This window comes from Rhinatrema bivittatum, chromosome 3, assembly GCF_901001135.1.
Source record: "Rhinatrema bivittatum chromosome 3, aRhiBiv1.1, whole genome shotgun sequence".
Lineage (NCBI taxonomy): Eukaryota > Metazoa > Chordata > Amphibia > Gymnophiona > Rhinatrematidae > Rhinatrema > Rhinatrema bivittatum.
Window position 1 is genome coordinate 570,855,117 of NC_042617.1, and position 17,813 is coordinate 570,872,929.

At 44.3% G+C, this 17,813-nt stretch overlaps 1 protein-coding gene across 1 annotated transcript in view; it reads left to right on the top strand.

Moving 5' to 3' along the window:
- The first annotated feature begins 7,418 nt into the window (after nucleotides 1-7,418).
- ESR1 (estrogen receptor 1) overlaps nucleotides 7,419-17,813 on the top strand; it is an 829,643-nt gene continuing 819,248 nt past the window's right edge. The window contains exon 1 of the mRNA XM_029596558.1: nucleotides 7,419-8,050. The gene's annotated coding sequence lies outside the window, so the exon portion shown is untranslated. The remainder of the gene's footprint in view (nucleotides 8,051-17,813) is intronic.

Below are 17,813 nucleotides of genomic sequence, written 5' to 3' on the forward strand. Positions count from 1 at the left end.
CTGGTTATTTTTCTTATAACACTTTTTGCATACCGAAGCAACCCGACCCGAGTTCTGTGTTCTGAAACTAGACAAAATAAGAGTTTCTAGCATAGTTTGGTTTTGTTTTTTTTTTTTTTTAAATGGGAGGATCAAACCTCTTCCTTTGCCCTGGTCATAAAATGTAAACGTTCCCAAAGAGGGTAGGTAGCAAGGCATTAATGCCCTCACCAGTGGCATCTGGTGACATTTACAGTAGAGGATTCAGTAAAGGCTTCCCATGGTATAATCATCTTCTCTTCCCTCCTCCGCCATCTGTTTGGTCAAGGCTTCAGAGCTTTGTGTGAATCTTAAATAACCTTCCAAACTCATGCACTGCTGCTCAATACCTGCCTTCTCTAACCTCATCTCCATTCAGGCTTTAATATCCAGGCTTTGCACAGTTTATTTGTATTATCCACTTCTTTGTTTATTTTTATGTTCATTTTATTTATTTGGCACTTTTATATACCGATATTCATGTAAAAAATTACATATCACTTCGGTTTACAGTACAACGAGAACAAGCATGTAAGAATGCATTACTTCAAACAAGGGATATAAGAACTGGGGTCAACAGAACCAATAAATAGTAGGCTCTTCCAGAGAGCAAGAGATTAAAAGGGACAAAGAGTCATATTACTAAGAGATTAAACACAGTGTCAAGTTATTAGGGTACATAACTTGGATTGATCATCTGACATAGGAAGGTTAAACAGCGAGCTAGTCCATTACTAGAAGAGGTAGAATGCTGGAGAGATCTTCTGAAATTAAGGGAAGGCTTGTTCGAATAGCCAGGTTCTGAGTCTTTTTTTGAAGGTAATCGGGCATCGTTCTAGCCAGAGCTCTGGTGGGAGAGCGTTCCATTGCGGAGGGCCAGCTGTGGAAAGAGCTCGTTTCCTTAGTGTGGTTTTAGCGGGGGGGGGGGGGGGGGGGGGGGCCGCATAGAGAGTGTCTCTGTAGGCAGATCTCACCAGTCTGGAGGGTAAGTGGGGACGAAGTGGGATATTAAGAGCCAGAGGAGTGAGATTGTGAATGGCTTTGTGTAGGACCATTAGGACTTTGTACATAATTCTAAATTTGATTGGGAGCCAATGCAGGTTCCGCAGGATGGGTGTGATATGATCTCTTTTGTTGGTCTTAGTCAAAATCCTGGCTGTGGCGTTCTACTACATCTGTAAGGATTTGATGGTGTTTGCTGGGAGACCGAGCAGAAGCGAGTTGCAGTAGTCAATTTTTGAAAAAATGATTGATTGGAGAACTGTACGGTAGTCTTGGAAGTGGAGGAGCGGTCTCAGCCGTTTTAGGATTTGTAATTTAAAAAAGCAATCCTTTGTGGTATTATTGATACATTTTTTTAGGTTCAGTTGATTGTCCATGATGACTCCGAGGTTTCTTACTTTGGAGGAGAGGGATGGTTGAACTGTGGGATGATTGTTGGAAACTACATAATTGACATCCTGAGAGACTAGGAGGAGTTCAGACTTGTTGGTATTAAGGATTAAGTTGAGGCTTGTGAGAAGTTAGTTGATAGATTGAAGGCAGTTTTTCCAGAAGCAGAGGGTTTTGTGTACAGAGTCAGTAATCGGGATGAGTATTTGCACATCATCGGCGTATATGTAGTGAGTTAGCTTAAGGTTGGAGAGGAGCTGGCAGAGTGGGAGAAGGTAAATGTTGAAAAGGGTAGGGGATAGGGAGGAGCCTTGCGGAACTCCCAGGGTTGAGCTGACGGGATGTGATTCTTTGTTGTTGATTTTGACCTTGTAGAATCTGTTTTTGAGGAAAGACTTGAACCAACTAAGTGCGGTGCCTTTGATGCTGATGTCAGCTAGCCGATCCACAAGAACTGAGTGGTTTACAGTGCTGAAGGTGGCTGATAAGTCGAGGAGAATGAGCAGACAAGGTTGTTTGTTGTCTAGGTTCAGAAATTTGGTGTCTGTTAGTGAAATTAAGAGGGCTTCTGTGTTTAGAGATTTACGGAAGCCGAACTGAGATGGGGCTAAGATTTTGTTTTCATCCAGATATTCCGAAAGTTGCTTATTGACTATTTTTTCCAATATTTTAGAGATGAATGGAAGGTTAGCTATAGGGCGGAAGTTGGCCAGGTCGTCAGGGGACAAATTAGGTTTTTTCAGTAGTGGTTTGAGAATGGCAAGTTTCAGGGGGTCTGGAACTAGGCCTTTTGTTAAGTAGCAGTTAATGATTTCTGCAATAGGCTTGGCGATGGCTTTAGGGATGGAGATGAGTAGATTTGATGGGTTCGCATCCGTGGGGTGAGATGCAGGTTTGAGCTTCTTTAGTATGGTTTCTATCTCTAAGGAGGAAGTAGGTTCGAAGGCTTCCAGGCTTGTGGTCTGTTGTAGAGAGGCTAAGGGTGGGAGGGAGGAGGTTGACCCTTATTGGCAATTAGCGGTGATAACAGATTGGTGATTTTTTTCTTGAAGTATGAGGCGAGCTCTGAAGCTTTGCTAGCCGCTTGATCGTCCAGAAAAGTTGTGGGAGAAGGATTGGTGAGGGTAGAGACGTATGAGATTAAAGCTTTCGAGTCGAAGATGAGGTGGTGGATTTTCCGTGAGAAGAAATCCCTCTTTGTTTGGAGGATGGAGATCCAGTAGCGGTGCATGAGAGATTTATACGCTGCATGGTTCGTTGATGAAGGATTTTTATGCCAGACATGTTCACTGCTTCTTAGTTCTTGCTTGAGGGTTTTTAGTTCTGGGGTGTTCCAAGGTTTCCTGTTGTCTGTGTTAGTGCGAACAACCTTAGTGGTTAAAGGGCAAGTTAGGTCAGCTACTTTTTTGGTGATCTTGAACCATGAGGAGGAGGCCGAGTCTGCATCCGAAAGGTCCAGATGGTCTAATTCTATTGATAAGTGCAAGCTGAGGATGTCCGGGTTGCACAGTTTCCTGAATTGGACTGTGGTTTTTTGTAGCGGTTGGGAGGTGGGTTGGTTGGATTTCAAGATTGTGGTGATCAACCTGTGATCAGACCAAGGGATCAGAGAGCATGTTGTTGTGGCGGAGGGGGTGAGGCTTTCATTTATGAAGATTAAGTCCAAAGTGTGTCCTGCTTTGTGTGTAGGTACGTTAATGATTTGTTTGAAACCCATATAACTAAGAGTGGCGAGAAACGTTTCACAGCTGGAGGAGTGCGGAGTTGTATCCACGTGGAGATTGAAGTCTCCCATTATTATAGCAGGGGCATCTGTGCTGATGTGTTTGGCTATACGTTCAGTTAGTGGAGAAGGGTCTGATTCCAGGCATCCAGGAGGTGCATAGGTAAGGCAGATTTGAAGGAGATTAGATTTGAATACAGCGAATTCAAGAGTGGCTGAAGAGTTTGCGTGCTGTAGAGATAGTTTTATGATGATTGTGTTATTGTAACCCTCCTCCAATGTCGGAGGGCATGGGCAATGAGTCCTTTTAAACCAATAAATAAACAAATAAATAAATAATCTCCTTCCTTTTCCCTCTCCCCCCCCCCCAGCCCTTGGCATAATCACCTTCCCTCAAGGTTTAATTTGCAGGTTAGAGCAGCCAGAGAAACCAGGGTTCAAATCCCGCTGTGGCTCCTTGTGACCTTGGGCAAGACACTTTACCCTCCGTTGCCTCAGGTACAAAATTAGATTGCAAGCCCTGTGAGGACAGGGAAATACCTACAGTACCTGAATGTAATCTGCTTCAAAGTGCCGAAAAGCCGAATATTAAAAAAATATCTAAATAATAATAAATAAATCAATCAAAAAGGGAGTGGAACTGGGGGGGGGGGGGGGTGAGCTGCCAGGTGTGACCTGTGTAAGGGGTGGGGTCAGGGGGGAGTCTGAACTCCCTCTTTCTGGCACACACATGCACACACGCTCTTCCTCTTCATCCCGATAATCCTCCATCCCCGCTCCCCCCCTGCACTAAACCCCCAGCCATTCTTTGATTGATGAGCACTGGTGGGGATGATCACTGAAATAAGGAGGAAAAGGGTAGAGATAATGGGGCTCTTTCCCTCTACCCTCCTCCTCCTCTTCTCTGCCCTGGGGATCTTAATCCTCCTTTCCCCCTCCCCCGTGGATTCCTTCCCTGGTCCTAGGGCCCATGAAACTCCATCCTCTCCGTAAATTACCTCTCCCTCCCTAGCCAGTAAGGCACAGGGCATCCTCTGTGAGCCAGAAAGGAGGTAGCCACGCTGCATGCACTCCTCACCCCCCTTCTATCCCTTCCCCGACCCTCACTCTCAGTCTATCCCTCCCCCCCCTCCCACTCTGAGCATCCCACTCAAACATTAATCCCCACCAATCCCCTCACTAACTCTTTCCCCCATGACCCCTCACTCTCATGCCCCTTCCTCCCCCCTCCCCAGGGGGCAGAGACGATGGGACCGGGGAAGCCAGATCCCCCCCAGTAGTGACAGAGGCAGCGGGGGGGGGGGGGGGGCTGGCAGGCATTCCCCCCCCCCCCCACCCGGGTATGTTTTTCACTTTGGCTGCTCTCCCTCACCGCCTCCTGAACGGTGCTGGGAAATCGGAGAAGAACCAGGGGCCACGCGACGGCTCCCGATTTAGGTATAAGCAGCGTTGCCTCGGTTCCGTTACCGTACGGGAGCCAGAACAGATTTCTTGGGTCCTGGGGAAAAAAAAAAAAAGGCGGCACAAAGCTGTTTTGGGTCATTGCGCCAGAAATTAAGCTCCGGTAAGAGACGCCACAAGAGGCTGGATTACCAACCTTGACAATTGACGCTACTGCTCACAAGTTTCAAACTTGTGCTAATAATTCAACCTTTTTTTTTTTCTGTGTGTGTCTGATCTTTGCTCCGAAGCCTCTGCGTCAGGATCACCTCCTCCCCTCCTGCTCCATACAAATCAGGAAGGGGGAGAGGAGGGGGGGAAGGGCTGAATTAGGGGAGGAGAGACTGTTTTCTTCTCTGTTTGCTCCGGGTTTAAATCCCGCTCCCCCCTTCTTTCCTGCAAGCTGCCTGGATGGGGGAGGGGGTTGGAGCAGAACGCCCCTGCTGCTCTGCCTGTTAACGCTCGGGGGCCGATACGGTAAAAATTGTGGGAGAGCGGGCGCTCACTCCCCGACGCGCGCCCGGGGCACCTCTCCCGGGCGCGCGGTTCCCTAGCGCATCCCTAGCGTCTCCTTGTCAGCGGTGGGCGGCGGCTGTCAGCACAGGTCCAACAGCCGATGCTCTACTTTACCGGCGTCGGTTCCTGAACCCGCTGACGCCCACGGCTTAGGAAAAGGGACGCCAGTAAAATTGAGCGTCCGTTTTTCTAACCCGCTGACCGGCGGGCAGATTTTTTTTTTTTTTTTACTTTTTTATTTTTTTAAGCTTTGGTTCCTCCGACTTAATATCGCTAGGATATTAAGTCGGAGGGTGAACAGAAAAGCAGTATTTTCTGCTTTTCTGCACGCTTTACCGGGTTGCTCAGAAACTAACGCCTGCCCTTGGCTTGGCTGCACATTTTACTTTCAGCATCCCGGGGATTAACTAATAGACTCATTAACATGCATTTGCATGTGATGAGTGCTATAAGTTTTCAGGGGGGGCTTGGCTGAGCGTTTTTGACGCGCTATTACCCCTTACAATCGGGCCGATACAGTAAAATTCGCGGGAGAGCGGGCGCTCCGAGGCAAGCGCCCGCTCTCCCAACGCGCGCCCAGGCCACTCTCCTGGCCCAACCCGTGGCTGTCAGCGGGTTTGACAGCTGACGCTGAATTTTACCGGCGTCGGTTCTCAAACCCGCTGACAGCCACGGGTTTGGAAAACGGACGCCGGAATAATTGAGCGTCCGTCTTGCAACCCGCAGGCCGCCCGCCGATTTAAAATTTTTTGTATTTAAATTTTTGATTTTTTTAAAATTTTGGGGCCTCGGACTTAATATCGCTATGATATTAAGTCGGAGGGTTACAGAGAAGCAGTTTTTTTCTGCTTTTCTGTACACTTCCCCGGCGCCGGCAGAAATTAACGCCAGCCTTTGGGCAGGAGTTAATTTCTGAAAGTAAAATGTGCGGCTTGGCTGCACATTTTACTTATTGTATCGCGCGGGAATGACTAATAGCGCCCGCAACATGCATTTGCATGTTGCGGGCGCTATTAGTTTCAGGGGGTTGGCTGTGCGTTTTTGACGCGCTATTACCCCTTACTGTATAAGAGGTAAAAACAGCACGTCAAAAATGCGCAGCCAAACCCGGGCTAACAGTGCGCTCCGCTGGAGCGCACTGTACTGTACTGTACTGTGTATAAGTCAAAAACGCGCAGCCAATTGCAGGGTAAACGGTGCGCTGGGCTGAGTGCACCTTACTGTGTGGGCCTGTCTGAAAAGAAGTGGCAAATCTGTGATCCCCCCCCAAATTAAACCCTGACTTCCCTCCCACTACCCCTCTGATCTAATAATTTGCCCTTCCCTCTCCTCACACCTTTCTGGCATAATCACTTTCCCTTCCCTCTCTCTTCCACGCCCTTGCATAATCCCTCACTTTCCTTCTCCCCCCCCAGGTATAAATGACTTTCCCTTCACTACTCGGAATCTTTCCAGTTGGGGGAAAAAACTCACAGGGCAGGATCAGGGCCAGTACAAGAGTAATCGGTGCCCTAGGGGCAAAACGTCAGTCACGTAACCCCCCCCCCCTCTCCCAACTTTTGGTTCCAGTGGGGCGCCCCCTTCTTGGGCAGTGTTGGCTCGGGCACAGAGCCCCTCTAGGCCTCACCCTGGCAGAAGTTTGCTGTCCACAAAGCGTTTGGCCCTTTGGGAGGATCTCCCCGTCAGCCTAACGGAAGCACCAGCCCTGGGCTGCAGTTTTCTCATGAGAGGCGACCTCTGCTTCCCTCCTCCATTTTCTTCCCCAGGCTCTCTCTCTCCACCCCCTCCCCCTTCCTCTTCTCCTCGTGGTCCCTCTCCTCCCCCCCCCCCCCCCCCACTGCTGCAACCAGACCCCCTCTCCTCACCAGGCTCAGTCCCTCTGCAGCATGAAGCGATGATGTATTGAGGGTCCTGCTACTAAAAAAATTCCCGCGCTGGTTGCACGAAGCCCTGGGGCCCTCGAGTTCAGAGGACGGGGCTCCTGCTTTTCCAGGGGGGACGATGCCCCTGCTGCCGTTATAACAGGGACAGCAGCTCCTCTAGGCCCGGATGCAGCCGCTGGCCCGAGCTTGGAAAGGGGGGGCCCTGCTCGGAGAGAAAGCCCGGGGAGAAACGGTGCGCGTGGGCCTGCAGGACAGTGCAGAGTTTTTAGGTTGAGAAGGGAGGGCTCTGAACATTTGGAGGGAGAAAGAGAATTTTTTTTTTTTTTTTGGTGGTCATGGGAGGTGTAGCCGTTTCTTTTCCATGTCATCCGGTAGCAGAAAGCCTGCCCTCTTTTTCCGTCAGTCAATGGCTCTGGGACAGGAAGAGACTTGCACCCAGCTGTTCAGCCTTGGAAAAAAAAATCCCACTCATTCTTGCAGAGCAGATAAGTAGTTTTGTTTTGGTTTTTTTTTTTTTGGTTTAGCTCCGAGTATGCGTTGCCGTGGGCTTGCATTTCTGTATGCGTAAAAAAAAGTCAATAAAAGGAAAAGCAATGTATAAGGAAACGGCAACAAGCACTGGCAGAGCAACATTTCTCTTCTAGAGATTCCAAGATCCCCATTTTCCCAATCCTGACGCTTGCCTGTTATTTCTGGCATTTTTTATTTTTCTTTTTATGCATGTGCTTCGGAGTTTTTGAGGACCCTGTCCTTGAAGACTGAGCAAGAGAAAGATCAGTAAATCCATCTTCATGCCTAACGCTATCTGCTAAACTCCAGCCCGTTAGGGGTGCTTTAAAAAAACAGTCCTGGCTTTTCAGCTCCAAAAGCCAAGAAGTCTGGAATTCTGCAGTGATAAAAGCAGAGCCACAAATTCCAGCAAGCGCAAGGACTGTAAATTTTAAGCCGACGGAGCGTCCCTGCTGAACCAGGAGTTATTCCAGGGCTGTGCTCGTGCACCGCCGGCCTCCTTTGCATGTCTGAAAGTCTCTGGGATGATGAATGAATCACTGGTTAGACGAATGGCTTGCTGTGGGAGGTGAGTCCTTGATGCCAGCCAAGGTCTTTTTTTTTTAACCACTGAAATGTTTCCAAAAGGATAGATATTTCAGATTCTTCAAACTACCACGAGCTTGAATCGCTCTTCAGGTCTTAATAAAGTCTCTGTGCAATGGCATGCAACCGAAGTGTTACTGGAAGTAATTCTCTGGAACAAAATGTTTTGACAAGCCAGTGAAAGAGCTCCCACCGATCTGCTTGTTCCAATAAATCTGCCAGAAAATGGTGCCCGGGATAGGCAGCATTATTTGTATGTAGCACTGTCAATGCACCTATCATCTTACAAAACAGTACTCCCAGTTGCAATGTCCCTTGTCCAAAGAACTTTAAATGTGAACTCTAAATGTTTGAGTGACTTACTGAAAGTCAAAAAGTGAGTGATAAGTAAATTGAATCGGGATTTCTAAATTTGCAACAATGCATGGTAACCGATATGCTACACATCCATTCATAAAAAGGATTTTTGTTCATGTACCATAATGTAGTTCTTATTTTAGCTCTGCTTCCCAAAGGATAGTTGGCCTATTGCTGTTATAATGTTATATAAAGCTTATATAAAACAATCGGAGAGCCTAAGAACAGCCTTACAGCACCCATACATGTGCTTACTTTTTTTAACAAAAATGCAAAACATTACTGGTCAGTGGAAGTCTCATCTGCTGTTAGCTCAGGCTGTTCACTATGATACTGTAAGCCAATGCAGTTTATCAGATCAAATGAACTTCACGTGTGATCAATATTCCCTCTGATTTTTTTTCCAGGGTACGTGTGGCTATGCCCTAGTGCTGGGTACATAACTTTTGCACATGAGTGGTGGGGGATGAGGGAGAATCTAGTTCTACTATAGTGCTACTATGTACCACTGTCATTAGCCCACTGCCAAAGGCCCAAGATCTGCTTTCTTGCTTCATTTTTCTCTGTCTGTCTTCTCGGCTGCCGTCTCCTTTCTCTTCATCACCATTTCTTCTCGCTCCTCCCAAGCCTTTCTCCCATCTTTCAGCTCTCTGCTATCTCTCCATTCCCCTCTCTCCTAGCCTTCCATTCTTTTTTCTCTCCCATTCCTTCCACCTCTTCCCCATTCCTCCATCTACACACTATTCATCATCCATAGAATTCCTTCATTTCTATTAAACCTTGCTACCAACAGCCTTCCAGTTCCTTGTCCCCAGCATCCACTTCCCCTGCCTCCTTCTTCCCATCCTCAGCATCCTCTCTCCTTCCTCTCTCTGCCCAAGATCCACCCTTCTGCTCCCTCCTTCTCCTCATATGACAGCATGGATTTAACAAAAGGAAGTTTTCCTTACCAATCTAGTAAAATTCTTTGAAGGTATAAAAAATAAGCACATGGTTAAGGGTGAGCAATTCGACATGGTCTACCTGGATTTTTTGACAGGCATTTGCCATGAAAGACTCCTCTGAATTAAAAAGTCACGAGATGGGGGGGACTGGTCCTATTGTGAAATGGTAAATGGTTCAAGGATAGGAGACAGAGTAGGATTATATGATCACTTTTCCAAAAGGACAGAAGTAGAAAATGGAATGCTCCAGCGATCTGCATTGGGACCAGTGTTTAACAAATTCATTAATGATTAGGAAAAGGGAGCAATGAGCACTGCAAGGTGATCAGATCTGAAGGCAGCACAAAGTTATTCAAAGTAGCTAAAACACAAGGACCTTGCAAGACCGGGAAACTGGAAATCTAAATAGCAGATGGAATATGTAGAGAAAGGTAAAGTGATGCACATAGGGAAAACCAATCCCAACTATATGAATGCAATGCTGGGGTCCACATTAGGAGCTACCACTCGGAAAGGACCTTGACCAGACAAAATCCTCAGCTCACTGTGCAGGAATGGTAAACAAAATGCAAATAGGATGTTCTGAATTATTTGGAAAGGAGTTGAGCATAAAACTGAGAATATCATAATGTTTCTGTATAAATCCATATGGTTTGACATCATCTTATTGTGTGCATTTCCCATCTTAAAGTTATAGTGGAACTAGAGAAGGGCAACACAAATGATAAAAGGGATGGAAAAGCTGCCTTGTGAAGAAAGGTTACACAGATTAGGGCTTGGATACGTAGAGGTTTATAAAATCACGACTGGTGTGGTAAAAGTTAATAGGGGACTGTTACTTACCCTTTCAAATAATACTAGGACTAGGGGACATTCCATGAAAGTAACCGCTTGCAAATGAAAAACAAATTTAATTTAAGAAAGTGATTTTTTTCGGTCAATGCAGAATTAATCTGTGGAAGTTGTTCCTGGAGGATGCAGTCAGGGCTGATAGCATAGCTGGATTTAAAAAAAACCCCAACAAACATTTGGGAAAATTTCTGGAGGACAGGGACATTAACAATACGGAGCCAGGTAGACTTGGGAATTGCCAGCTCTTGCTCCTGAGAGTGAGCAGCAGGAAATGCACCCCCTCATTAGGATCTGCCAGGACTTACTAGTGATCTGGAATGGCCACTGCCAGGATGCAAGGGCTCAGTGGGTCATCGGTCTGAACCAGCGTGGCACTCGGGGCTGCTGCTCGCTTTTTTGCTGCCCTGTGAGAATAATTCCTGTGCTGCTTTTTTACTCCTATTTTTTTATTCTAATAACCAAAACACAATAGAAACAGTCTGTCTCCGTCTCTCTCTCCTGGACCCCCCCCCCTTCCCCAAATAAAAAGGCTAGCTCCCTCTAGTGATCCAAACTTTAAAATTTGACATCCCTCCAAACCTATTTTACCCTGCCCGTGGGTCCAAAATGGGTGTACAGAACAACAAAATGGAGCCAGCCACAGGGCCAGCCAGGGCAGTTTTTTACATACCAGCAGGCGGGGCAGGACCACTTGGGAATCGGTCCTATCCCCCATTTAGACATTTTGGATCTGCAGACAGGATAAGAATGGTTCGGGGGCGGGCGGGCTTGGTGGATGACTAAGGTCAGTGCAAGAGCATTAGGTGTCCTAAGCAAACTTCACAGCTGTGTGTCCTGTCCCTCCCCCTAACAACTCTCTCCACACACAACTTAAAATTATGCATTTTATAAAAACAGATTTCACATGAAAAAGAATATTCAAAGTACAGTCTTCTGAGGTAAAAATATCACTTACAACATGTATATTATATTTAGGTGCACTGCTATGGTGCCAGTCAGAAAATCCTGCAAGAAAAGCAAAAAAAGACGTTTGGCACCCATATTCTATTAGAACTGCTGTAACATGAGTAACAGAGAAAATCATGAGAAAACTGAATTACAATTAAAATCTAGTAACTTCCCATATCAAAACAGCTCTGACTGCAAGCACTTAGACAATAACAATCCTACCTATGAAATGACAGCATTACAAATATTACATGTAGCTCCAAAACACCAATATATGTCCTATGAATAAAATAGAACAAGCCAGGCTGCTATAGAGCCCAACACAGAAACTACATGCTAGTAGAATGTCTCACCTCACCTTAGTCATACGTGCAGAACACAGACAAACCCTCTCCAAATACAGAATAAAGAGTGCATAAGGTATAAAGTAGAAACATACAGACAAAAACTGAACTGCAAACCACAACAAGCCAGAATCTGTATACAGTGCAACAGTAGAAAAAAAAGAAACAGCTGATAAATAAAACATTAAAAAAGACATCACCATTCCTCATAAAACAATAAAATCAAGAAATATAAAACATCAGTCATAATAGTACAGCCATATTAATAAAACTAGTAAAAAGAATAAATATTTCAAAACAGTTTTGTGATAACTTGGCGATAGCAGCTTGGAAGGAATAAGGAGGCAAACTCTGTTTTCGTTATGTGCAATTTTTTTTTACAGTGAAAGAAAAGGCAAATAAACAAATGCAGGTTACCTTAAGTTGAGGTAGCACACAGACATCACACATAGCAAACCTTTGCATAGAATAGGTTCTTGTCTCCTCCATGGGGTCTCTCTAACCATTCTAGGCCCCAAGTTCTTGTATACTAGTGAGGTGCTCCTCCCTTCACCCAGAATTCCTTGTAGGTCTAGATCTTAAAGAAGACCAGGTTAGATAGCTGTGCCTGATCCCTTAAGGTTGTCTGAGGAGTTTTCTATAGATTCCCTCACATACCCTCCCCATCAACTCACCCTTATTTGGGTGAGTGCCTGCCTGTACCAGGGAAACCTCTTACGACAGGAAAGCTGCATTAGTGTTTTCCTTTCCTGCCCTATGTTGTATTTTGTATTGAAGGGCTGTAGGGCCAGGAACTTGTATTTGAAGGACTGTAGGGCCAGGAGCTATCTCATCACCCTCACATTGGATTCCTTATCTCTGTTTATTCAAATGAGTGGTTGGTCTTTTACGAGCATGAACTGCCATCCCAGCAGGTAGTAGAGCAAGGCCTGTAAGGCTCACTTGACTGCTAAGGACTCCTTCTCAACTGTTGAATAATGTCTTTCCCCTGGCATCAACGTCTGGCTAATGTATGCCACAGGATGTTCTTGGCCATCCTTCTCTTGGACTAAGACTGCTTGCAAGCCTACTTCTGAGCATCGGTCTGCACCATGAAGAGTTTGGTGATGTACGGCCCTATCAGGACCGGTTCAGAGCATAACGCTTCTTTCAGAGCCCGGAAGGCCTTCTCTACTTCAGTTGACCACTGGACCTTCACCAACAGGTTTGAGAGAGGCTCTGCCTTCTCCAAATAATTGGGAATAAATAATCTATATACCCTGTGTTGCCTAGGATTTCTCTCACTTTCGCCTTTATTTGTGTGTATGCGGATGAACCTTGCCCTTCCCTATGGTATAGCCAAGATATTGGACTTCTTGCCTCCCCTAGGAAACACTTCTTAGGGTTGGCCATCAGTTCTGCTTTCCTTAGACTGATTATCAGATCCTGGAGTTAGCTAAGTGTGTCTTAAAATCTGGGCTGTACACTACGATATCATTGAAATAGGCGGTTGCGTACCTTTCATGTAAGCAGAGCAAGCGGTCAGCCAAGCGTTGAAACATTACGGGGGTACCATGGAGTCTAAAAGTGAGGATGGTGAACTAGAAAATCCCCATGGGTAACCACCTAGAAGGTGGCAGTATGCTAGTTGCTTGACCTTCTGATGATATAATTTGGGAACTAGGAGTTGTTCTATCAATTCCCTCTCTACATTTCCTTTGTGACTCTGTAAAGTAGATCCCATTTCATCATAAAATAAGGAGGAATGGGGTATGTAAGCTGCACTCCAAGGACTAACTTTGCACTCACCCTCTGTATATGCTCCTGGGCCCATTTAAAGGACTCATCCTTTCTCTGAACCTGCCTGAAGCTCCTCAGGTCATTCCCTTTTTCCCCATTCAAAGGTGCTAGGAAAGACATTCTGGATGAGTGACTGTTTTTCTCCTGACTCTCTGGGACTTAGGAGACTTGGAGTCTTTACGATAGGGATCAACCAGAGCCTGTGTGTGTATATGTGTGTCAGCATGATCTGCATAAGAGAGCATGTGAGAGACAATGAGAATGTCAGCAAGCATATGAATGAGAGCATGTGAGGGTCAGTGTGTGTGTGTGTGTGTGTGAGCATTCCCGCTTCTTAATCCAGCTTTGATTGAACCTGTGTGTGAGTGATCATGTGTGTTAGAGAGTGCGGTTGTGTTATATGAGAAAGATAGGAAAAAGTCTGCACACACCTTCTACCCCCGACTAATGCACAATAACTTATTTTATTTTTCCCCTTTCAGCCACTTCAAAGTGGATTTCATTCTCAGGATGACTGTGAAAAGGTTCCCAGGTATGAGGAGTGGAGGATGTTTTTAATCATTATTAGTTTTAACTATTGGGTGTTAATTGATATGAATCCTGTTTTGTTGGTGTTTAGGAATTTTTAAGAAATGAGTTTTTAATTATTGGATGTTCTATTTGTCAGCTGTTTTGAAATATTCCTTTTATTTATGCTTTTACTATTATGTCTTAATTTTCTTGATTTTATGGTTTGATGTTTTATGAGGAATGGTGAAGTTTCTGTTTTTACATTATTGCTCTGCATACAGAATTCAGCTTGTAATATGCAGTTCATTTTTTGTGAGCACACTTTCTATTTATACTTCATGATCTTTTTGTTTGTGTTTAGTGAAGGGGGTAAGGGTGAAGTGAAGGGTAGTGCATGTTTGACCAAGAATGACATATTTATTCTGCTAGCATGTAGTTCCCTTTATTTACTTTCTAGATCCCTACACCAGAAAAGAAGCTTGGCTTGTCTTTTTTCCTTTAGGAGGTGTTTTGCTGTCTTAGGGCCTGGTTTAATATGTTCAGTGTTGCTTTTTCATAGGTAGGGTTGCTACTGTTTGATTGCTGGCAGTTAGTCCTCTTTTGGTATGGAAATTTACTATATTGTAATGGTAATTGTTTACAATGCATGTTACAATAGGCCTAATAAAAAATAGGAGGATGTGTGGCATCAAAGTATAACCATTCAATATATATAACTTCAACTTTATTAATTTTAAGTCAGCAGGAACCTCACTTTTCTTTTACAATATATAATTATGGAAGTGAAAGAACTTCAATAATTGTATATTATTGTTCTTCAATAACTGTATATTATTCTTTCTCTGCAATAATTATATATTGTAAAAGAAAAGTGAGGTTCCTGCTGGCTTAAAATTAATAAAGTTGAAGTTATATATATGGATTTAGCTTCTAGTAACTTATCCAAACCTTTTTTTAAACCCAGTTACACTAACTGCTGAAACCACATCCCCCTGGCAATGAATTCCAGAGTTTAACCATGCGCTGAGTGAAAAAGAATTATCTTCGATTTGTTTTAAATGAGCTACTTGCTTACTTCATGCAGTGCCCCCTGGTCCTTCTGTTATCTGAGAGAGTAAATAACCGATTTACATTAACTTGATTTTGTAGACTTCTATCGTCTCGTCTCCAAACTGAACAACCCTAACTTCTTTAGCCTTTCCTCATAGGGCAGCCGTTCCATGTCCCTTATCATTTTGGTTTCCCTTCTCTGCATTTTATCCAGTGCAACTATATCCTTTTTGAGATACGGTGACCAGAATTGCCCACAGTATTCAAGGTGCGGTCCACCATAGAGCAATACAGAGGCATTATGACATCTTCCATTTTATTTGCCATTCCCTTTCTAATAATTCCTAACAATCTGTTTGCTTTTTGGATCACCATAGCACACTGGGCCAATGATTTCAATGTTTTATCCACTATGACGTCTACATCTATTTCCTGGGTGGTCACTCCTAAGATAGAACTTAACATTGTGTAACTATAGCAAGGGTTATTTTTCCCTATGTGCATCACTTTGCACTTGTCCATGTTAAATTTCATCTGCCATTTGGAAGTCCAATCTTACAGTCTTGCAAGGTCTTGTTAAGATTTAACTGCTCTGCATAATTTAGTGTCATCTGCAAATTTGATCACCTAACTCGTCATACTCCTTTCCAGATCATTTATAAATATTTTAAAAAGCACTGGTCCTAGTACAGATCCCTGAGGCACTCCACTGTTTACCTTTCTCTAGTGTGGAAACTGACCACGCATGGAAAAAGGTGGAATATAAAAAGTTTGCAAAAAATAAAAGTATGTCACATGGAAGCAGGGTCTGGTTGAAACGCATGACAAATACTGAGTGCAGACAGACCAGTTGAGGCCCCTGCTTCCACATTTTAGACCTTGTCCTTAGTGGAACACAGGATTTGATGCAGGTAATAGAGGTAACCGTGTTAGAACCACTTGGTAATAGTGATCACAACATTATCAAATTTGACTTAATAACTGGAGGGAGCACAAAAAAGAAATCTACCGCAACAGCATTTAACTTTCAAAAAGGTGACTGCTAAATTGAGGAAAATGGTTAGGGAAGAACTGAAAGGAGCAACTGCAAATGTTAAGAGTTTAGCTCAGGCATGGATGTTATTTAAAAATACCATCTTGGAAGCCCAGACCAGATGTATTCCACGCATTAGAAAAGGTGGAAGGAAGGCTAAACGACTACCAGCATGGTTAAAATGTGAGGTGTGAGAGGCAATAATATCTAAAAGAACATCTTTCAAAGAATGGAAAAGGGATCCAAATGAAGAAAACAGGAAACAGCATAAGCACTGGCAAGTCAGATGCAAAACATTTTCTCATAACCCCAAAATGCTATTTGATATTGTTAAAAAATTGACTAACACTATACCTCTCGACAAACTAACTTAACCTGAAGGTAAATGTAACGATATCGCAAACCTTTTTGAAGAAAAAATAGCCAACTTAGGGGGTCATTTTCCAAGGAGTTACCGTGGGAGATAATTCTGCAAATCGCGCTAACAGCCATTAACGAGATTTGCGAATGCACATTTTTAATTTTGTATTCAGGGGGCGGAGTAAATGTAAAGTAGGGAGGATTTATCGTGTGCCGCGAAACAGCTGCAGGGTTAGCGCGGCTCCTAACGCGGCCAATAACTACACCTCTTTCATTTGCGTTACGTTGTGCGCTAGAGGCCGGTAAAGGTTTATTGTGGTTCATGATGTTTCCGGACAGCCTGTTTCAGTATGCTGCAGGGGAGAGAGAGAGAGAGAGCAAGCGAGTGAGAGCCTTGCTATAATGCCTCCTCCCTAGACAGGTATTTGTATCCCTATGGGAGGCCCACCTAGTAACTCGAGGTGGGGATTAGGTATGAGTGTAGGGGGTTGGGGGCCACTTTGACATTCAACATGAGACGTACGAACAGAACAGTGGTCTCTTGTGAAGATTTGCTGGCCTTCGGAGTGAGGAAACTCACTCCAAGATGAGATTTGGGCAATGTTCTCTCAACCTAGCTTGATGGACTCTCTACCTGGGTAACAACAAGCTAGGTGGAGAGAACATTGCCCAAATCTCATCTTGGAGTGAGTTTCCTCACTCCGAAGGCCAGCAAATCTTCACAAGAGACCACTGTTCTGTTCGTACGTCTCATGTTGAATGTCAAAGTGGCCCCCAACCCCCTACACTCATACCTAATCCCCACCTCGAGTTACTAGGTGGGCCTCCCATAGGGATACAAATACCTGTCTAGGGAGGAGGCATTATAGTAAGTCTCTGTCTCTGTCTCTCTCTCCTGCAGCATACTGAAACAGGCTGTCCAGAAACATCATGAACCATGATATATACTGGCAATGTAGCCCAAATTGGGTTAATAGCACAGCTTGCGCTAAGAGCATGTTGCATAGCTGTTATCGCAATTTGCAATACATATGCCTATTAGCATAGGGTATGCCTCTTTTTGGTATCCAATGCGATATTGGAAAATGAGGCCCTTAGTCTCCAGTATGGATTCTACATCTAAACAGGAAATAGATATGCAACAAAAAGAATTAAGGAAATGGTTACATTTTGATGAAAACTCGTTACGAGAAGTTGAAAATCTTATCAAACAGTTGAACCTGGCAAATCACCTGCTTGACTAAATTCCGATCATAGCACTAAAACCTTTAGCACTCAACCTAGCACCCTGTATTTCTTCATTGATAAATATTTCTTTAAATAAAGGACATTTACCCGTAATACTAAAGGAAGCAATAATTAGACCTGTGATAAAACAAAACAAATTAGACCCATTGATACTTAATAACTATAGACCTATTTCAAACCTTTCTTTTCTTGCTAAGCTGACAGAAAACGTTGTGCAGAAACAACTAACCGAACATCTCAAAATTAATAACATCCTTTTCCCCTCCCAATTTGGTTCTAGGAAAAATTTTAATACAGAAGCACTGTTGATAGCATTGACGG